This window comes from Petaurus breviceps, unplaced genomic scaffold (assembly GCF_028583685.1).
Source record: "Petaurus breviceps papuanus isolate PSGF00001 unplaced genomic scaffold, PetGlider_PUasm1.0 90784, whole genome shotgun sequence".
NCBI classification, from domain to species: domain Eukaryota; kingdom Metazoa; phylum Chordata; class Mammalia; order Diprotodontia; family Petauridae; genus Petaurus; species Petaurus breviceps.
The window spans coordinates 9,646,363-9,670,055 of NW_027187345.1; positions in this window are offsets into that span (position 1 = coordinate 9,646,363).

The following is a 23,693-nucleotide window of genomic DNA, read 5'->3' on the forward strand; positions in this document are numbered from 1 at the left end:
TTCCTTCCTTCCTTCCTTCCTTCCTTCCTTCCTTCCTTCCTTCCTTCTTTCCTTCTTTCCTTCCTTCCTTTTTTTCCTTTCTTCTTTTCTTTCTGGCAGAATTTAAACTCAGGTGCTCCTGATTCCAGCCCTGCTCTATTTATTGTGCCACCTAGTTGCCCTCATTTGTTGGGTATATTGCAGAAGGGAATCTTGTTCATGGACAGGTTAGACTGGAAGGTCTCTTTCTGAAGTCCTTTCTAATTTTGAAATTCTCTGAATATATGTATCACTTTCAGGCCTCAGAAAAACCCCATGAGGTCAATATAACAGTTATTATTTTATCTCATTTTATCAGTTTTTTTATAACAGTTTTTTTTTATTTATAACAGTCTCATTTTATCAATTAGGGAAGAAAACCTAAGAGACTTGCCTGAATTGCCCATATTCATACATATCAGAATCAGGATTCAAACTCAGTTCTTTATAACTCCAAATCTAACATTTCATGCATTATGCCACATTGACCTTATTCAACCTTAAAGGCAGTAAGGGACTTATGCAGTGTTATGATATTTGGGTTCTTTCTCTTGGGGGAAAAAAACTTAATTTAATTTAAAACAAATAAATTAATTTTTAATCGATTAATTAAAATACAGAAATAGCAATTGGGTGCCAATGAACTGTATATTGTACAGTTAGCAGGTTATATATTATGGATCTATTAAAATATAGAAACATATTAATTACATATAGATTAAATTATTAATTAAAATACAGATTAGTTAATTAAAATATAGAAATAGCAATTTGGGTGTCCATGAACTGTGTATTGCAGAGTCAGCAGGGTATATCTTACAGATCTATTGGCACCTTGCTGTAATGCTCTTAAGGAATTTGTATAAGGCAGGTCATTGTTTTGGATTGCAGCCAGGGAGTTTTAATTACTGCAATACCCAAAGGATCTCATTATCAAGTGAATTTGACTATGAGGCAGTTCCATGACAAGGAAACACACTCTTTTTTGAGGCCACTGACTATGTAATTTACTCATTAAGATGTAATTTTCAATTAACAACATTTATTAAGTACCTACTGTATGTATGTACTTTATTTCTCTCATTTTATTTAATTACTTCAGTATATAGTACTTTACTCTTGGCTTGGAATTAATATAAGCAATTAAAATGTACAATAAAATCAAATCTGGTTTTGCTAGACTGCCTGCATCCTCTCAGCTCTTTTTCTTAATTTAATTTAAATTTGCCTTATTCTGAATTAATGATAATAATTCTATATTTACTACACGCATTCTCCAATCCTATCAGAGTGTCCTTCTTGCTACTCCTCACTCATGATCTTCCATTTCAAGTCTTCTTACCCAGAATGCATTTCTTCATCACTTCTTCATCTTAGAAACCCTGGTTTTCTTTAGACCTCAGCTCAAGGGCCAGCTCCTTCAGAAAGATTTCCCTGGTTCTTCTAACTCTCGGTGCCTCCCAGCAAAATTACCTTGTATTTATTTTGTGTATATTTATATATGTTTTTATTTTTTTGGAGGGGGAAGACAAGGCAGTTGGGTTAAGTGACTTGCCCAAGGTCACACGGCTAGTAAGTGTTAAGTGTCTGAGGCCGAATTTGAACTCAGGTCTTCCTGACTCCAGGGCCACCTAACCGCCCCTATACTTATATATGTACGTGTTGTCTGCTCCTGTAGAATGTAAGCTCCATGAGGACAGGGACACTATTTCCAATCTTGGCATCCCTAGCACCTAGCACAGTGCCTGGAACATGATAAACACTTAATAAATGCTTGGCTGCTTGATAATAACTGACATTTATATAGGATGTCTCCAGAGTTTTGGGACAATTTTAAGCTACTAAAACTTACCGCATACAATGTGTTATTGTTTGTTAACAAAGTGTCATTTAAGCATCACTTTTGTTGTTGTTGAGGCATCTGGGGTTAAGTGATTTGTCCAGAGTCCACCACTAGGAAGTATATGAAGTTGGATTTGAACTCAGGTCCTCCTGACTCCGGGGCCACTGCTCTATCCACTGTGCTACCTACTTGTCCCCATTTAAGTTTTACTTAAGGAAAGTAGGCATTCCACATACAATTATCTTCATTTTACATAAGATAAAGCAGGAACCATGAGAAGTTAAATGACTTGCTCAGGGTCACAAAGCTATTAAGAAAAGGGAGAGGCATGATTTGAACCTAGGTCATCTTTTCTCCAAATCCAGGTACATTAGTCCCTACACCATACAGTAGTAATAAACTTAGTATGTTCTTTCATAGCTTGAAAAAGCAAATGTTGGGGCAGCTAGGTGGCGCAGTGAATAGAGCACGGGCCCTGGAGTCAGGAGGACCTGGGTTCAGATCCGGCCTCAGACACAACACACACACACACACACACACACACACACACACACACACACACACACAAAACCTAGCCATGTCACCTTGGGCAAGTCACTTAACCCCAATTGCCCTCCAAAAAGCAAAAAAGAAAAGAAAAGAAAAAGCAAATGTCACTCCTCTCTTTCTCCCACCAAACCAATGAACCCAATTCAGTTGCAGAGAACAATTTCATTCGGCACTGGGTAGAACAGAGGCTATTCAGTGTATTTTATGTAGTGTACCAGACAGGTTAAAGTACCATTCCTATTAGGCTCACTGTCTGGAGTGAGTCATGTATGCTAATCAGGAAGGAGGTCAAAGGAAAGGTGAATATGGACCCAACTGTGCATGAACAGATAGGAGTTGTTGGTTTGCCTTGTTTTCTGGTGCTAGTGGGTTAAGAAATGTGTCCATATCATATACATATATATGTATACACATACATACACAGGCATAATGATATACAAATATATACACACACGCAGTGCACATAGGATACATACAAGTGAATATATGTGTATATATAACATCATATATTAATATATTATCTATTATATATGTTATATTACATAATACACACATAAATTTTTTTTGCCTCTTTTTGTAGGAAAAAAAAAGCCTTCTTGCTTATATCAGAGGTAAAAGAAGATATTTGGAAATGTTATGGGTCAGGCAAGAGAATGTGAAGAAAAGAATGACCCCTAGGGAAAGGATGACTAGGTTAACAGAGTAGTGTGAATTAGAAAAGCAGTCATAACTTGGGTGGGTGAGATAGAAAGCCCAGTCTTAAGTCAATGGCAACCTAGATGGGACCAGAAGAGATCAGTCTGGAAGCAAAGAGAGTCCTTTTTGGATGTGAGGTCGAGGGGGAAACAGAGCACCCAATTTGGGCTATTAGGTTGCTTCTTGGAGCTGTAGTTTGGCCTGCTGTGTGTTGTGCCTGAAGAACCAGGAGAAAGGTTTTGTTTTCTCAAGGATCAGGGGTGCCAAGGGAAATATTTCTAGGGGAGTGGGGGTGGGGTAGGGTAGAAGCCTGGTGAAACTAGGAAGAAAAACCAGACTTTTCAGAGGCCCTGCAAGGGGTAACCTGGACCAGGTAGGGGCAGGACTTAGCCACACTGTTTACATGGCATTTGCCAGCTTGTCTGGAGTTTGTATTCTGAGATTCCTCACCTTCTAGAAAACTAGTTTTTTGTACTCTCCACAGCTGGCTGAGGAGACATGTATGTATGAGGCAGTTGTCGAGCAGGGATAGGGCAGAGACCTAAAGAGTAAGACTGTGTTCTTAAGGCTTTCACCTGAGGAGCTCAGAGATGGAAGATGGGGACATTCCTGCCCTGGCTGCTCTTAGAATTTTGTTACAAATGGGGGTAGTTGGAAAGACAGTGAACAGGGAATTGAGAGTAAAGGTGTTTTTGTTTCTATAGATTTTATATTGGTCTTTCTATCATCATCCTGATCATTTCACATGGGTAAAATAGATGGGAAAGGAGTAAGATTTACAAGGAGGAGGCCATATGGTATCATAAAAAGGGCTTCTATACAGCTCTCGTCCTTGCTTACCCGGGTGTAGGTTCTGTCTAAACAAATTAGCTCAGGGAGGTTACTTTGCTGATTACCTCCCCTCTTCCCCCATACCTTGTTTCTTCCTGCTCTCTTTTTCGTACCAATTCAATCATTCTCTTCCACTCATAAAACCATTGATTCATTCAATATCCCATAAACACCTTTTATGTGTAAGGCAAGCACTATGTTAGATACACAGGTGATAGAAAAATAATAATAAACAACAGCTAACATTTATATAGTGTTCGAAAGTTGGCAGAACATTTTACATATATTAGCTCACTTGATCTTCATAACAAACCTATGAGGCAGATGCTATTATTATCATCCCCATTTTACAGATGAAGAAATAGAATTTGAGAGAAATCAAATACCTTGACCAGAGTCATGCTACTAAGAAATATCTGAGGTGGCATTTTGAATTCAGGTCTTCCTGATTCCAAGACCAACTCCAACACTCACAAAGACAGGGATTCTTCATATTCTTTTTCTTTCATTTTCTCATTCTTACTTTATCATTTCTTTCCCTAATCCTACGTGCCACTTCAATTTATTTCTTTCTACTCATTTGCATAATGCTCTCTTTAAAAGTTTTCAGTTTCAGGGTCAATGCGCACATATACACATGTGCATGTGGTACACACATGACCAGTACACACATGTACACACACATATACACATGTATATATACATATACACAAGGTTTCCCAAAAATCTTAGTGCAGCTTAAAGGGTTTTTGTTTTTGTTTCATTGCTTAAAACCACACTAAGACTTCTGGGACACACTGTGTACATGTGTGTCTATAGAGAGGAAGGACTGTGTATGTATGTGTATAAATTTGAATCTGGATTATTAACTGCAGTCAAGAACACCTGAAGTGAATGTTATATGGTATTTTACTGGCTATGTTATCCTGGAAAAGTCACTTAATCTTTCAGTGACCCAAGTGACCCCAGAAGAGTCTAAGTTGTTGAACGGGTACCCAACTAAATGGGTAGAGGAGGTTTCCTCATTGGGAGGTCTGCACACAAATAGCCATAGGTCTGGACTTACAACAAAGACATGGCGACCCACATGGATGAATGCAGCCACTGTTGTGACAATTAAGTCTAAAAGGTTATTGGACTCGCTTTGTTCTTGTTTACTCTTCAAGGTTCTCTGTTTTAAGGAAAAGTATGGCTAATATAGCTAAGAACAGAATCATAGAAAAACAAATTCCCCTTTCTTGCTTGCTCCTCTGACCCTCCTCCATATCCACAATCTTTCCAGTTCATAGTGGTGGCACTGTGACAGTCTCTGTCAACAGAAAGATAAAAGCTCCAAGGAGATAACTAAGAGCAATGAGACAGAGTCAGAACAGCAGTTCTCAAACTCTTTGGTCTCAGGACCCCTTGACATTCTGTTTTTGTTAATTTTTAATTTTATTTATTTTATTCTGAACTTAAGAAATAAAACACTTCCAAAATATAGTAGAAAAGAAAAAAAGATGATTGCTTACGAAACTGCAAATCTATTATGTACAACTTGCTATTCCTTTAATATATAATAAAGTTATCATCTAACTTTCTTTTTTTAAACTTTTTTTCTTCTTACTTTTTTTTCCCTCTCCCTCCCTCTTCCCTGCCTTAGAGATGGCTACTATTAGACACAAATATGTATATAGATGTAAAACCATTCTATACAGACTTCTATTTATCAGTGCTTTCTCTGGATGACCCCTTGACATTCTGAAAAATTGAGCTTATGTTTTTATCTATTGATATTTACTGTATTAGAAATTAAAACTTATAAAAATTTAAAAATCTATTCATTTAAAAATAACAGTAATAAACACATTATATGCTAATATAAACATCATACTTTTAAAATAAAAAGTAACTATATTTTCCAAAACAAAAACAATTTAGTGAGAAGAGTGGTAGTGTTATACATTTTTTGGGGGGGGAGGTAAATCTCTTTAATGTCTAGCTTAGGAGACAGCTGGCTTCTTATATTTGTTTCTTCATTCAATCTATTGTGATATAGATTAATACTGAGGATAAAATGAGAATATTTGTTAAGCATTTTGCATAGTGACTGACATAGTAGTTGCTATGTGAATGTCAGTTATTATTTTTATGTTGTTGTTGTTACTGTTTTGGTTGAACTATTTGATGAAAATCTGGTCTCATGCAGATAAGTAGTTTGAAAAGGGAAGAATATTTTAATAGACAAATAATGTTTTGGTGTTATTATGAAAGTAGCTTTAACTTCAAACATCCTCTGAAAGAGTTTCAAGAATACCCAGGGGTCCTAAGATTACAGTTTGAAAATTGCTGATGTAGAATAAAGTTCAGGACAAAACTTCATCTTAGTATACTATCTAGAGCTGGAATGCATCACAGAGCCATCTAGACCATTTTACAAATGAGGAAACCGAGTCCCAGGAAAGTTAAGTGCCCCAGATAAGATTTGAACCCAGGTCCTCTGACTTCGGAGCTAGAACTCTTTCTACTGTGTGACAAAGTAGGTAGCTTGTCATCATCACTGTCCTTCCTCTCCTATCATTATTACTATTAATATTAAGGTATCTGCTCCTTTACTGAAGTCACTTTGGACTATCTAATGGCTCTATGATAATATTCTCAACCTTGGTTGCTGGATCCTATTTACTAAATATAGGCACTCCCCTAGATTCTGTCTTGTCCCATCCTTTACTCCATCTTTCTTTTTCCTCCTCCCTTCCCCTCTCCTCTTAATCCCTTTCTCTCCCCTCCCCTCTTCTCCTTCCTTTTTTCCTCTCTGTCTGCATCAACAATTGCTTGATGGACATCTCTACCTGGATGTTTCATAGGCATTGCAAAGTCAATATGTTCAAAACAAAACTCATTCTATTTCTTCCTAAGACCATCACTCTTCCAGACTTGGGAATAAGATGTATTGTTTCAATTTCTTTTCATCTATCTGACTAATAAATTTGCTTCTCCCCACCTAACCCCCACCCTAACCATTGGAGAAGGTATTTCTAGGTTGCTTCCTTGGAAGATTCCTGTTGGACTTTCAGCCTTCCATCCAGAACTACCCAAGTCCACAGAAAGGGCATAAGAGAGAAAGAGAAAGAAGTTTTTTTTCCAAGACAAGGGTTTATTTAACCTCCTTGAATTTTGATGATGTTCTGCTTCTTATCCTTTCTGATGGAAGGAGTCCTGACTTGTAGAGCCAGTTCTATAGGTTTAATGTATACAGAGAAAGAATATGCTCTCTCTCAAGGTCACAAAGTGACTCTCCCTTAGAACTCAAAATAGAACCTGTGAAGCTTGCTTTCCCTTCTTCTAAGCTGCATTTCAATTTAGGCCTATCAGACTCCAAGCTCTTAAATTTCATTTAGGGCTTCAGCTCAGGTCAGTTGATTGTTTAATTGGTTTCAGTTTGTAGAGCTGACTAGCTCTCAGCCTTCCATTTGCGCTTTGATGAGACTGGACTTGGACCGGAGTTGCCCGCGGTGACACCTTAGTATACAGGCCTGAGAAGTTTGTCAGACAATCTCTCTCATTGCCACCGTTCAGATGGAGATTATCAAGTGAGTGAGTGTTCCTCCTGATCATCTTTGGTAGCTGTCCAGAAAGAAATCAAAGTTCCCTTTGCTTTTCCCACAAAGAGTAATGGGGAGCCCTCGTGTTCCAGCCAATAATCCCTCTTCTCAATAAAACAAATAGGTCTGAACGTTGGCAGTTGGCTGAGCCTTTGCTTAAGACATAAAGGCAGTTCTGTCTGCCTTCAGGGTAAATATACAGCAAGCATTTAACTCCTTACTAGATAAGTCACACTGAGATGCCTTGAGAATAAGATGTATTCAGTTTCAGTTTATTTTTGTTTATCTGATTAATAAATTTGCTCCCTGCCAACTCACTCAGCCCTTGGAGGGGGTATGGAATGAAAAAGCTTCACAGAAAGCATTTGAAACAACCATCCAATTAAAGAAGTATACATTTTAAAAAAGAAATGAGAGGGTAGGGTTGAAATGTATCCTAAAATTGTTCCTACCAGGAAAGGTAGATTACTAAGAAAAGTCATGTACAAGGTCCTGGTTCAATTCAACAAACCTTTAGGTGACACCTAGTATGTGCTGGGCTTTGTGCAGATTCTGGGGAATACAGAGGGGAAAAGAGTATAATTCCTGCACTCAAGGAGCTTTTCTTTCTATTAGTGGTTTTAAAAATTATATATATGTAATACACAATTTTTTTTTTTTTTGCTTTTTGGAGGGCAATTGGGGATAAGTGACTTGCCTGAGGTCACATGGCTAGTTTTTGTGTTAAGTGTCTGAGGCCAGATCTGAATCCAGGTCCTCCTGACTCCAGGGCCAGTGCTCTATTCATTGTGCCATCTAGCTGCCCCTGTAATACATATTTAAACATATATGTTTACACAGATATCTTTTCTTACTTTTTTATTTAATTACATGTAAATGAAATTTTAACATTAATTTTAAAAAAATTTTGAGTACACATGAATATATTTTCAATTAATAAACATTTATTTTCTCTTCTTTGCCACTGGATAAAAAAAAGAAAAACAGCTTTATTAAGACTAAGCATAGTCAAGCAAACCAAATTCTCACATTAACCAGCTTCAAAAATAGGTCTCAATTCTGCATTGAGTCCCTCTTTTCTCTGTCAGGAGGTGAGTACTATTTATTTACCCATCAGTCCTCTGAAATCATGGTTAGTCATTGCCTCGATGTTAAATCTTTCAAAGTAATTTCCTCCCCCTTCTTCCCATTTTGTCATATAAGTTCTCCTCTTATTGTTGATACTACTTGTACACTGGTAGGTAGAGTCTGACCGGGACAAAGGAGAGATACAGACAAATTGCACTAGGAAAATTAGCAGACCAGGCTCAGCTGAACTGAATAGGGCCAGGGAGAGAAGTTCACACATCACTGCCCTCCAGGGAACAACTTATCTCCAACTGTGCAATCTGTACCTCTATACTGGTCTCCATTAGTCACTACATTTGCAAATTGTTGTGAATTCTGCAAAGGTTTTCTCCCAAGGGCCACACTCAGACATAAGTAATTGCCAGATGAGCAGAGAGTATATTTCTATGCCAATTTACCTATCATTCACGCCTTCCTGCATATTCAGGCAGTTTTCTCTCTCTTTTATATTTCCCCTGAGACTAGGTCTCTCCCAGCTACAAGTGAAGTGGCCACTAAGTGCACCAAGCAGTCCCAGGGCTGATTTGCATGGAACTTTGACCTGCTCTGTTTTTGTGACCTGGGCTTTATGAGTGTTGAGCACTGAGGGAAGCTTGGAAATCTAAGAGGCAGAGGTGAGGCAGGAATACATTCTGTGTGTGCGGGCCTGCCTGCCTAAAGCTACAGCTATGAATGAGAGAGAATATCATTTGGGAAGAAGAGCAAGAAGGTCAGTCTGGCTGGACCATTGGGTCTTGACAAAGAGAATAGATTTGTGTGATAATAATAGTGCTAGCTAGCATCTCTCTTTCCCCTCCTCCTTTTTTCTCCTCCTCCCCTCTCTCTCTCTCTCTCTCTCTCCCTCCCTCCCTCCCTCCCTCCCTCCCTCCCTTTTTGTGGTTTGCAAAGTGCCTCAATATATTATCTCATCTGATCCTCCTATGAGGTAGGTGCTATTATTATTGCCATTTTACAGAGGCTGAGCAAAATTAAAAGACCTGCACGGACCCACATAGGTTGTAGGTATCTGAGTTGGAATTTGAATTCAAGTCTTTCTGACACCAAGTCCAACACCCTACTTCATTGTCTACCTTGCTATCTTATAAGTCTCATGAGAAATGCCATTCATTTATTACTTCTGCTTCTTGGATTTCTGAGGCCAATGCTGTTAAAGGGTGATTGTACATAAACTCCATGCAAACATTTGAAAGGTATGCCCAGTCCCAGAGTGCATCATTCCTTCCGATTTTACTAGTTAACCAAGTTCTCAGGGTTTCCAGAATTAAACAAAGCTGGAGCTTATTATTATCATTATTATTAAAATAATCCTATGGTACTGGTACTTTGAGAAGACCACTGGCCAGGAGAAAAATTTCCAGTTCTAAGTCCACAGACCTCCCAGCTTTAAAGGGGTTGTGGAGCCACACGATTTAACAAAACCGCACATGTTCTTATCGGGGTACTGAATCAGCTGTTTGGTAATTATCTCAGCTATTCTTGTCTGATGGGAAAAGTAAAAGTGAGTTTCTGATATTTGAACTGTTCACTTGAGATGACTAATACCAAGGATATGGGGAATATTAACATCATTATTTTGGATGGCGCTCTTATATAGGTCTGTGGTATGAAGTGCATGGTTTTATGGTCTTTAAGAAAAGATATCCAGATGCACTTTTTGTATGTTTTAAATTATTTCTCACCACCTCCATGGTACTAAAGTGAAATCTGATGGAAAAACTCTATGCAAAATCACATCTAACTTGTGTGTTTGATTTCATTTGTGGAGGGGTGGAGATGAGAAATGGTTTCTCCATATATTTTATTTCTCCATCCATTTATTAAAAGAACCTCCATATTAAGATTGCAGTTGTAATGACACAGTACCTTACATATATCATCTTATTTGTTAATGAGATAGCATCTTGTTAATCTAGAGAGTATTGGTATTATCCCCATTTCTCAGCTGGGGAAACTGAGCCTTCAAGAGGTAAAATGGTTTGCTCAAGATCATGTAGCTCTCAATCAATTGACAAGCATCAATTAAGCATTTACTATGTACTAGGCATTGTACTAGACCAGGGGTGAGGAACCTGCAGCCTCAAGGACACATGTGGCCTTCTAGGTCCTTGGGTGTGATCTTTTGACTGAGTCCAAGTTTTACAGAAACCTCTACCTCTCCCCTTCCCCCATCTTCTTACACATATCACCATTCCATCCTGCACCCATATCTGGTAACAGTTCATCAGAATGTCTCAAACAAAATGGAGTCTCAGGCAGGACTCAGTCATGGGACATTTTCAAGTTCTCTTCCCTGCTCAAACCAGAGGTTTCTTTGAGCTTTTTTGGCTCCTGAAGAATCAAGTTTTTTCACTTCTTATTTCCTGGTGTCTTACAGTCATTTGAACTTTGATTTTGTGGTTTCCAGAGATTTTGCCCACACAATGTTCTGTTTCGAGACTTCCCAGGCCATGGGCCTAAGCTTAGGTTTTGTGAGAAACTTCTGCTTTCCAGACATTTGTAGCTATGCTTTGCACTGACCCCCTCCAACTCTAAAACTTCCTGAATCATTGAGTCAAGAAATATTTATTACAGGTTTACTATGCTGACTGTACAAGGCCTAATGTAGCTTACTGTTGTTCAGTCATTTTTCAGTTCTGTCTGACTCTTTGAGCCTCCATCTGGGGTTTTCTTGGCAACGACATGGGAGTGGTTTGCCTTTTTCTTCTCTAGCTCATTTTGCATGTGACAAACTGAGGCAAACAGGGTTAAGTGACTTGCTCCAGGTCACACAGTTAAATATCTGAGGCTAGATTTGAACTCACAAAGATGAGTCTTGTTTCCAGGTCCAGCATTCTGTCCACCATGCTGCCTAGCTGCTCCCCAGAAGCTCACACTCAAAGCAAATTAACAAATGCTTAATGAGCTGTCACTATTTAATTGGGGAAGATAAGATGGATAAATGTTTTAGGGGTTTTTAAAAATATGGAACAGTAAAGCACTGTATCTTGAATGCCAAGAGATTGATGTGGACAGTCAGAGCTCCTAGTGTTCAGAGGAGAGGAGAGACAAGGAGTAGTCAGGAAAGACTTCCTGGATGTAGGAATTCAAGCTGGGTCTTGAAGGATGGGTAGAACTTTGATAAGTGACAAATAAGGAGGGATTCTTAATCTGGGAAACTGTATAGTGTTTTCAGTTACCTCAACCTGCTTCTTGCTGCCAAATCCCATATTTTTAACATTTATATTCTCTTGGTATTACTAGGCATAAAGTGAGTGCTGGGAGGATCAGCTCACTCTGGGGAAACATTCTCATTGGCTCTTTCCCTTCTGCTCAAGGGGTGTTAGTTGCTGAGTGGAAAGAGAAAGGCCAGTGAGAATACCCTCCCAGGATGTTCTGGGACATTTAACCCAGGCTCTGTGTAGGCCTGTGTCTTTCAGTGGCTATGAATCATATACACCATAATCTGTGAAGAATCCAAATTGCAATTGACCCAAGGGACAACACAATATCCAAGTTACTACCAAAGATAACCTGTGTAAAGAAATAGTATAAAAAAGTAGTATAAAAGAAGTAGCGTAAAAAAGAAATGGTATAAAAGACATCATGAACGTCATCTAGGGCTAGAAAAGGAGAAGGTCAAGCGAGCTCTAGTAAGCTCTGTTTTGCTGATAGAACCTATTAGAACCCTATCAGGGATAATGGTCAAAATGTGGACCTATCCTTCTTCCTGCCAGTATAGAAGGATGCTTAACTAGGGTCCTCTTGTCTGTAGTGGAGACAGTAAAGGCTGACAGATAAAATTGTCAAGTCATTCCTAGTAACCATCAAGTAGAATAAAGATACTGAAACACATAAGAGATGGATGGCAGCCATCACTTATGGTTACCCGTCACTTTAAGGTTTTCAAAGTACCTTTCTCCCAAGAACCCTGAGAGGTAGGGCAATTTCCCCATTTTACAAGTGAGGAAGCAGGGACCTTGAGAAGTGAAGTTACATGGTTGTTGAGAGGTCAAAGGAAGTGTCCAGGTCCATCCAACACTTTTGGCTACATTATTCTGCCTTCTGTCTCACTCTGTCTTAGTCATGATGAATGATTTTGTAATAAGAAAAGGAGGACACAGACTTGATTTTTATAACTGACTCAACCAGTTTATAACTAATTGATACTCATTGTTTATGTAATTGAAACTTTAATGCAAACAAAACAAAACAAAACCCAAGCAAACAAACCCCAAACAGTAAAGACAAAGAAATCAATGAAAATGATGCAAATGATATCATGGTCACAAAATTATGTGAGGAGACTGGGAGGACAGTTTCCATATCATTTGGTCTTTTCCTCTTCATACCGTAATACTTTGCCAGAAAAACTGAGAATTTAAAAGATACTTTGTTGTTGAGTTGTTTTTTAGTCATGTCTGACTTTCCATGACCCCATTTGGGGTTTTCTTGGCAAAGGTTTTCCATTCCCTTCTCTAGCTCATTTTACAAATGAGGAACTGAAGCAGTAGGGTTAGTGACTTGCCTAGGGTCACGCTGAACTCATCAAGAGGAGTCTTCTTGACTTCAGGCCTAGGACTTCATCCACTGTACCACCTAGCTACCCTACATTACCCTAAATATACTTAGGAATATTGTCTCTTATGTTCACCATCATAGTGAACAGCTACGGTATTTTCAATGATGCTAAATCATTAGTTGCTGTTATAATTAATCTCAGGGCCTCACTCTGACTTCATTTGGAGTATAAATTAATCTTTCCCAGGGAAAAGAAGAACATTGCCATTACGCCACTCACATACATTGCTCTGACACCAGAATGATTTTTTTTTAAACCTACATTCAGTGCTCCTGGGCTACCTGTCCTTGCTTCTCTTCTCCCTTTTCTCTCCACACCAAAACTCGTACCAATGGTTTTTATAACTTTTAAACCCTTTATTAGTTTTAGGGATGGAGTCTGGCCTCTGGCAAGTTATTTGCTTTCTATACCATTGTTTGCTGAAAACCTGTGGGTTGTAGAATCTGGCAGGGCTCTCTGCCTGAGAAGGGGCATACTGTCTGTCTCTCTTTCTGGGCCCTCACTCTGCACAGTCAGCCATAGAAGCATGAGGAACACTGGAAGGGAGGCCCCCAAAATGCTGATATTGGCTCTAGAGTTGTTTTGAAAGACAATAACATAGTAGGAAGGAAGAAGGAGATTTCGTTCCCTGAGAATTTTTCTGTTCAACTCTGGAAACAATAGCAGCAAAGTGCATTTCTCAGGGATGGGTTTGGATTAGGTCGATAATGGTGGGATTAACATTGAAAGTAGGTTGAAAAGACACTCTCCTCTTTCCCCTTGATCACACTGCTTTGTTTTTTAACTTTCTCATAGAATTCAGAAAAGCATCATTACTATATTTTGGATATGCTTGTTAAAATTTTTATCAGAAAACCATTCTTCCTATGAACATGTGGTTAGTTGCATTTTTGGTATGATTTTATTACAGTTAGGGGAGACAAGATTTTTCATCTTTCTCCAGCAGACTGTAGCTTGGGCCTCATAATGGAAGCTTGTGTGAAAATAGGATTCGTGAACAGAAAATTACATTAAGCAAACGCTCATGAATCTACAACAGCTCCCTACTGCCTACTGCATCAACCCTAATCCTTTCTGTCTGAATTTTAAGAACTTTCTTAGACTGAGTCTGTTCTACTCAACCAGCCTTCCATTCTATTCTTCTCTAGCATGAAATCTGCATGTTAGTGAGAACCTACCCACAGCCCCTTCCAGCTGAACCAGACTAGATTTCTGGGTTCCCTCTTCATGCCAGACCAGTGCTTCTCAATCTGTGGGCCACAGATAATTGTGTGTATGTATGATGATAGAGCTGTTGCAAAGGGTCCATGAATCTATCAGTAAACAAAGATTCTTCCTGTCAGTTGAATAAATGGCATCTCCCAAATATGTTTTACTAGTTTTCAAATAGGGCAGTTGGGTGGCACAGTGGATAGAGAGTTGGACTTGGAGTCAGGTAGACTTATCTTCCTGAATTCAAATCTGGCCTCAGACACGTACTAGCTGTGTGACCCTGGGCAAGTCACTCCACCCTGTTTGCCTCACTTTCCTCATCTATAAAATAAGCTGGAGAAAGAAATGGGAAACCACTCCAGTATCTCTGCCAAGACAACCCCAAATGGGGTCACAAAGAATTGAATGACTGAAATGATTGAACAACAAGTTTCCGAATGACTGTAGATATTGTTGGTATACTGTAGATACCACTTATATGAATAAAATATAAATTTACTTAAAAGTGTTCCTTTTAAGGAACCACTGTTCACAGTGATTTTTTTTTTTGTAATATCATATCTTATCAATCACTGGATACTAAGAATACAGCTACTCTTATGTGGGTGGGGGTGGTCCATACTTGGGTGTAGCCAGCTCAGGCTAGCCAAATATTAAATTTTCAGTGTGAGCATCTACATCTAGGAAATCTGCAAGTGTTACAAATCAGGGCTTGATTTATTGTTTTGTTGATTTTTTAGGTTTAAGAAAGTGATGGAGAGGGGTGGCTAGGTGGCACAGTTAATAGAGCAAAAGCCCTGGAGTCAGGAGGACCTGAATTCAAATCTGGCCTCAGACACTTAACACAAAACTAGCTGTGTGACCTTGGGCAAGTCACTTAACCCCAATTGCCCCTCTGCCAAAAAAAAAGTGATGGAAAAACTGTTACTGTTGGAGGTTAAATTTGAAAGTGTGTCTTCATTTTTTATTGAGTCATTATCCAACATACCCTTGGATGCATGAATGTTTCTGATTTTAAAAGGGGTTCTTTTACTAAAAAAGGTTGAGAAGCCCTATACTGTGTTTCCTGTTTCTGTCTTCACTTTCACTCATGCTTTTCTCATTGGCCATCTCTTCTCTTTTCCAAGTCCCATCATCCTTTAAGGACCAGTTAAGGTCATAGGATCAAAGATCTAGGATTGGGTGGGAGCTTGGAAACCATCTGTCATTGTATCTATGGAAAAACTGAGCCTTACTTCTTCTTCTAGGAAGTCTTTCCTAAGTACTCCAGCAGACACTGCTTACTTTTTCCTCTGATCTTTGACAACCTTTAGACTATACTAAATAATTTCATACTAAGATATATATGTGTGTGTACATCTATATATCTATAGATATGTACACACACATGTAAGTATATAGAAAAAAGATATACATATACAAACACATACACACATATATGCATATGAAATGGTTTGCCAGAAACCACACATCTCTAAGTACACCACACTTCAGTAAATAATAGAACCAGGACTGAAAACCAGTTACCCCTATTTCAGATCCATTGTTTTTTCTTTATACTATACCACTTCTATCTTAGGACCCACTCTGTGCCTATATATATATGACACTCTGTGTCTTATATCTGGAGGATATAAGACAAGGGAAACAGGAACTAAAGAAACCATATATATGGTCTTATCTAGTAATTAGGGGTTGTTGTTTTTCAGTCCTGTCTGACTCTACATGACTACATGGACTTTGTCAGTGGGGTTTTTTTTGGGGGGGGCAAAGATACTGGAGTGGTTTTGCCATTTTCTTCTCCAGTGTGGCCCTATTTTACAGATCTGAAATTGAGGTAAATAGGGGTTAAGTGATTTGCCCAGAGTCACATAGCTAGTAAATATTTGAAACTGGATCTGAACTCAGATCTTCTTGTCTCCAGGGCTGGTACTCTATTCATTGCACCATCTAACTGCCCTATGTAAATTGGGGAGATAAAAACTAATAAAACATGGGGCGACTAGGTGGCACAGTGAGTAAAGTGCCGGCCCCAGAGTCAGGAGGACCCGAGTTTGGTTCTGGCCTCAAACATTTAACACCCACATAAAAAAACTAGCCATGTAACCTTGGGCAAGTTACTTAACCTCAATTGCCCTCCAAAAAAGGCAAAAAAACAAAACAAAACAAAAAACTTATAAAACACACACTCTCTTTTAATCTCTCTGTCTCATTCTCTATATATATCTATATATCTGTATTTTGGATATGTTTGTTAAAGTTTTATGACAAATTCATTCTTCCTACAAACATGTGGTTAGTTGCATTCTTTTTTTTTTTTGAGGGGGGGAAGGCAGGGGCAATTGGAGTTGACTTGCCCAAGATCACACGGCTAGTAAATGTTAAGTGTCTGAAGGCAGATTTGAACTCAGGTCCTCCTGACTCCAGGGCCGGTGCTTTATTCACTGTGCCACTTAGCCGCCCCTGGTTAGTTTCATACTTGGTATGATTTTATTGCAGTTTCATGAGACAAGATTTTTTATCTTTCTCCAGCAGAATGTAGTTCAGGCCTCATAATGGAAATATACACACATACATGCATGCATGCACACACATACAAACATATATAGAATTATGTGTATATAACTCTCTCTAAATATGTGCATACATACACACATATGTATACATATGTATATATGTGTGTATGTTGTTTAGTTGTTTTGGTTGTGTTTGATTCTTTATGACTTGATGACTCCATTTGGGGTTTTCTTGTCAAAGATACTTGAGTGGTTTGCCATTTTCTTCTCCAGCTCATTTTACAAATGAGGAAACTGAGACAAACAGGGTTAAGTGACTTGCCCAGGGTCACACAGCTAGTAAATGTCCAAGGCCAGATTTGAACTCAGGAAGATACATATTCCTGACTTCAAGCCTGGTGCTCTATCTATTGGGCCACCAAGTTGCCCTCTCACCTCTTCTATCTATCTATCTATCTATCTATCTATCTATCTATCTATCTATCTATCTATCTATCTATCTATCTGTATGTCTGTCTATATCTAGCAACATCTATATCTGTCCTTTCTTTCTTTCTTTCTTTCTTTCTTTCTTTCTTTCTTTCTTTCTTTCTTTCTTTCTTTCTTTCTTTCTTTCTTTCTTTCTTTCTTTCTTTCTTTCTTTCTTTCTTTCTTTCTTTCTTTCTTTCTTTCTTTCTTTCTTTCTTTCTTTCTTTCTTTCTTTTTCATTTGGAGCTCGGGATCTTAGATACTTCTGCTCCTAGGAAGCAACCACATCATAGATGGCTAGGGGACAATTTGGCCTGCCTGCTGTGTTTTTTGCACCAGCTTTCTATAGCCCCGTCACATTGTGTGATATTGTGCCTCAATGTGACCCTTTTGCCTGAGTGCTCACTACTCAGCAACTCCTTGTATAGTCTGCTTACAACCCTTCTCTGTGTGTGCTCAGCCAAGCTCAGTGGAACTGAGTTTGCTTCAGTAATGGTAAACTGGCTGTGTTCCAGACCCACACTTCATTTGGATTATTGTAGCTCTTTGAGGTGCCAGAGTGCTGGAATGACCATTGTCTGTTGTTCTCTAAGCTCTTAGCACTACAACCAGTCTGGTGTAAGGGGTCATCCAGGTAGCTCTTTGCCTGGGGCCTAGCATATATGAAACGTACAATGTGCATTTCTTGAGCAAAGACACCTACGAGCAGTTTTTTTTTGTTTTTTTTACAAAACATGGCCATTATCTCAAAGCATTGAATCTCAGTTTCAAGGACCAGTATAAATAGTGAGTGGGCACTTCTACGAGTAGCCATGTGTCAGGTGGCAGGAATCAGAAATATTGTGGGCATCAAAGCCAACCTCAGAGAAACTGTATCTCTGAAACTACCCAAGACAGGTACTTCACACACAGCAAGTGGTATATCATCAAGGTTTTGTAGCTCTCAGATTCCAGGGACACTGTCTTTCTTTGGATCTCCATTGTTTAGCACAGTGCCTGGCACATAGCTGGCTCTTAATAAATGCTTATATACTGACCCAAGTGAATGACCATCCTCCATGTCTGGAATGTACGCCATGCTCATTTCTGCCTTTTGAAATTCTTTTCTTTCTTTTAAGGCCCAACTCAGGCGGCACTTCTGAAGCCTTATCCTACTTGACAGTGATTTTTGCTGCCTGGTATAGTGGTGAGAAGAGAAGTGAGATGGCTCAGAGGATAGAGTACTGGGCTTGGAGTTGGGAAGTCTCATCTTTCTAAGTTCAAATTCGACCTCAGACACTAGCTGTGTGACCTTAGCCAAGTCAATTAAAATCTGTTTTCCTTAATCCAGTGGAGAAGGAAATGGCAAATCACTCCAGTATCTTTGCCAAGAAACCCCATGGACAGTATTGGCATGCTGTGGTCCATAGGGTCGTGAAGAGTCAGACACGACTAAACAACCACATAGTGTGAGAGTACTGGATTATTGATTCAGAGGATGGGGTTTGAAGCCTCTCTTCTCCATACTACCTGTGTGACTTTGGACAAATTCATTCCCTTTTCTAGGGTGCAGCTTCCTCATTCATTGGGTTGGACCAACCAATAAGTCAACAAGGATTTATTAAGCACCTATTAGGTACTTTTGTTCATGGCATTCTAGGCTCTGAGGAGATAAAGACATGAATGGAGTGGCCCTGGCCCTGAAGGAGCTTGTGTTCCTTTGTCAGGGACAATGCGTATATGCAAAATGATTTCTGAGGAGAGGCACTATCTAATCACTGGGAGTATGGTGGAGATAGGATCAGGAAAGTTTCATGAGCTGAGGTTTGAAGGAGACTTGTATTCTAAGGGGCAGAGGGAAAGAAAGAATGTGTCTTACAAACAGGTAAGAACTGGGCTAAGGCTCAGGTGGGAGATGGAGCCTTTTGTGTGAGGAATAGCACAGATGGAATAGAGTGTTTGGAATGAGACTAATGTGTGATAAGCCTGGAAAACTAGGGTAGAGTAGGTTAGAGTCAGATGGTCTATGAGGTCTCTTTCAATTCTAAAGAAGTAATGATCTGTTATAGAACTGTAGATACCCCTTCCTCAACAAATAGGGATCTTAATATTGTGATTTAGTAGATTTATCCTATAGAATTGCCTGAGGTATGCAAAAGTAAGGATTTGCCCAAGGGCACATACCAAGAGATAAAATCAGAATTTGAACTCAAGTTTTTTGACTCCAGGCCCAATACTCAATCCACTAAGGAGACTTCTTTTTAGTTTAAGTTCTATAATTTTTTAAAAATTAAATTATTTTTTTATTGCATTTTAAGTTCCAAACTCTCTCCCTCATTCCCTCCCCAATAGAGAAGGCCACCATTTGACACAGATACATTTATAGCTCTGTCTATATCTGTATCTATCAAAAAACTTAAGCTTATTTCTATTTATCAGTTCTTTCTCTGGAGGTGGATAGCATCTTCCTTCATGTGTCCTTTGTAGTTTATTTGAATATTTATAGTACTCAAAATAACTTCGTCATTCACACTCATTCTCTGAACAATATTGCTGCTACCATATACAACATTCTCTTGGTTCTGCTCATTTTCCTCATTATTTCCTGCAAATCTTTCCATGTTTTTCTAAAAATCAATCTACTTATCATTTTTTATAGCACAGTAGTATTCCATCACATAAAATTTCTTACAACACTTTACATGAACCTTTCCTTTGCCTTTATCACATTCTACCATGTAACATACTTACTTATGTATATGTATTATTAGGGTTGCCCCTAGGGTTAGGGACTTGGAGAAGAGAAGAGAAGGGGGTAGGGCACACTTTGTTTTTGAAGAGAACCGACATCATGGGGTAATGCTTTGACTTGCCTGTGAATTGGATTTAAGTGAGGCAGAGTTGCACAAACTCATTAGCCTTATTATCTCTTCCTGAGTCAGGACAGTTTCAGGACAAAAGTCAAGATGACTGGAGATGGCCTGGGATACAGTGGATGACATTGGCATCTTTGATGTCTGACTAAGCTCTAAGCACTTTTCAATGCTTGCTTTAGCCACTGTGATGGCTGTTGGAACAAACTGTTCCCATCCACCCATTCCATGGGGAGAAGTCTTCACATCTTTGGGGTAGACATCCCCTAACTCACCAAGGAGTTTGAGGCCTGTAGATTACCCTCAATTTGATTTAGACTCTCTGCCGAGATGGTTTTACCAGAGTGTGGCCACTGCACATGCTGCAGCTTGTTGGAGCCACAGGTGAGAATTGAGTACCAGGAGGACACCAAAGGTAGATGAACAGCCCTGGTCAAGCCCTCAATTGAGAGGTGCCAGTCCTCTCTGAACACCCTAGAATTCTACTTTTCAGTGACTTGTGACAGTTAAATGATCAATAAATCTATGAGAACTTGAGGGATTTGATGAAAACATAGGGCCAGTGAAGGGAGGTTAAATGCAGAACATTTTTGAGAACTCTTTGCCAAATCCATGTTATTGGAATTTAAAACTATCCCTCCTAATTCAAGACCATTGACTGGCTTATTTCAGATCTATTAAGATGTCCGCATAACCCATATGGTATATCCTGTACAAGTAACATTTGCTTGGTTATACAGATGATTCAAAATAATTTTGTTTTATTCTGCATATTTCAGTTTTATCTCGTATGTGTCTGTACAGGTGTGTGTATGTATGTGTGTATGTGACAAGTAGAGTCCTCGAAAAGCAGTTCGGTTGAAGGAACTGGGGATATTTAACCTGGAGAGACTTTGATTGCATGTGATTGCAAAGCATATCAAAAAATATTTATTAAATGCCTACAATATAAAGAAGATAAAAAAAATAGCCTCTCCCCTCAAGAAGCTTACAGTCTAAGGAAGGAGACAACTTGCAAACAACTATGCCCAAACAAAATATATGCAGGATAAATTGGGAAGGAAAGAACATTAAGGGGGATCAGGAGAGGCTTCTTGCAGAAAGTGAGATTTTTATTTGGGATCTTGAAGAAGCCAGGGAAGCTAGGAGTTAGAGAGGAGGAGAGAGAGGTTTACAGGCCTGGAGGACAGCCAGTGAAAACCCACAGAGGGGGGAGATGGAGTGTCATGTGTGAGGAATAGCAAGGAGGCCAGTGTCACCGGGTCACATAGGACACAGAGAAGAGGAAGGTTTAAGGAGTACCTGGAAAGGTAGAAAGGGGCCTGGTTATGAAGGGCTCTAAAAGCCAAAAAGAAGATTCTATATTTGATTCTTGAGCTACTGCAGTGGCTGAGCACCTGTAATGGGAATGGAAATCTGAAGATCTTCCCTGCCCCTTGGCCCCTTGATAGGCTTAAGTGAATCTGAGAACCTTCCCTGATTTGAAAATATATTCTGTCCCCTAATAGGCTGAATGTAGTCACATGGAGCCTGTGGTGGGAGGCTTGTTTTTTCAGAAAGGCCCATATCTTGTTACTTTGTGATTGGGCAATGGGTCAAGAGGGTTGTGACACTCTCTGATCCAGGAAAAAGGCTATATATACCCTGATGTGAGGTTTTGCTTTGGGGCTCACTTTGGGAAGAGTTGTGTGATTTGGCCAGATGAGACTCTGGGCAGCCATTGAGCCCCCAGGCTTTGAAAACCCAGATGTTGGTGCTTCCCTCTCTAATAACTAACTAGGTATGGATGTAATGGCCAGACAAATGGAAACCCTGTCTGCTGATCTGTTTCTCTGTGTTTTTTTTTTTTTTTGTCTACTTGTATCTTCTGTTTGTATTCTCTGAAGTTTAGGGTGCTGACTTTTCCCCCTGAACTAGGTAAATGATATACGTTTGATTAAAGTAAGATTTATCCTTGACAGTAATAGATAAGTAGAAAAAAAAGTGAGGGTTTGGGGGGAAGTCATAATGATTTTAGCTTTGGACATGTTGATCTAGTTCCTATAGAGCACGGTCTCAGTTCCAAGTCCAAACATGCTCAGGCTCAAGTCCTAGGTACTGTATCTTCTCAGGGCTGGCTGGCTGTACTACGCCCTTACCTGGAATACTGGATCCAAGATTATCATGGCTTGAGATCCGGGGGATTTCAGCTGGCACCTGAAACAGAATTACGAATAAAACGGAATGAAGCATCTCTAGGCCCATTTCTTAGAAGTGGGGTGAAAGAGGGAATAGGGGAAGGAAGTTCTTCCCCTTCTCCCTAGGTCATTTCATGGCACCTGGGCTGTGGGTGAGCTGGAAACTTTACCCTTTGGATGCATCAGAAAAGCAGGTGAGTCAGAAAGGGATTTAGCAAGAGTGACCAGCTTAGTCTTGCAAGTTTTAAAGATTCAGCTCCTTTCACTTATGTGGTAGGGGATGCTATGGCCTCCAAGTTAGGCAATCTGGATATGCTCCAAAGGCCCCTTAGGGTGGCTTTATGTTACACAATCGGGGCATGCTCAAACAAGCCCTGGTTATAGTTTATTATTCCCACACACTGCCTAGTCTAGGGGTGGGGAACCTGCAGCCTCAAGGACATATATGGTCCTCTAGGTCCTCAAGTGTGGACCTTTGAATCCAAACTTCACAGAGCAAGGCCCCTTTATAAAATGATTTGTTCGGTAAAACTTGAACTCAGTTGAAAGGCCCAACCCAAGGACCTAGAAGGCCACATGCAGCAGGTTCCCCACCCCTTGGATCCAGTTATTCCCTAGTCCATGAAAAGTGCTTAAAATATCTTCTGCATGAATAAAGTTGGAGTCAGGAAGGTCTGGGTTCAAGTCCTGTCTCTGGAACATACTGGCTGCATGATCATGAGTGAATCACTTAATTTCTCAGTGCCTTAGTCAACTCTCTAAGATGATCAGAAGAGCTGCTGATCTGTATGATTGAAGTAGTTTCTACATGGGGTGTTGTCTAAATAGATGAAGTCACAGGTTTGAACAAAAATAAAATGGAACAAAAAACCCCCCTGCTTTCTTTTTAAAAGAAAAATATTAACTCTAATTTCATTTCCTACTACTTAAGCTTTAGTTTCCCTGATACATTATATTTCTCTGGGATTATAAAACAACTTTTCTAATTTTATCCATAAGCAGGCTGCACATAAGAACATTCATGCTGTTTTCCTGCAGCCTTGTTTGGCCAGTTGCCAGCCTGCTTCTCTGAACTGTATACTCTTTAAAAATTAAGACTTGGAGTCCACCTAATAATCAGGCTGATTTTATCTTGAACTATTTGTAATGAAATATAAAACCTTTGGGTATGTATAACTTTAAGGAGAGTCTCAATCTTTTGTTACCAGTGTGAATCTTGCCCTCTCGTTATGTGTATGACCAGTTAGATCTCATGTATATT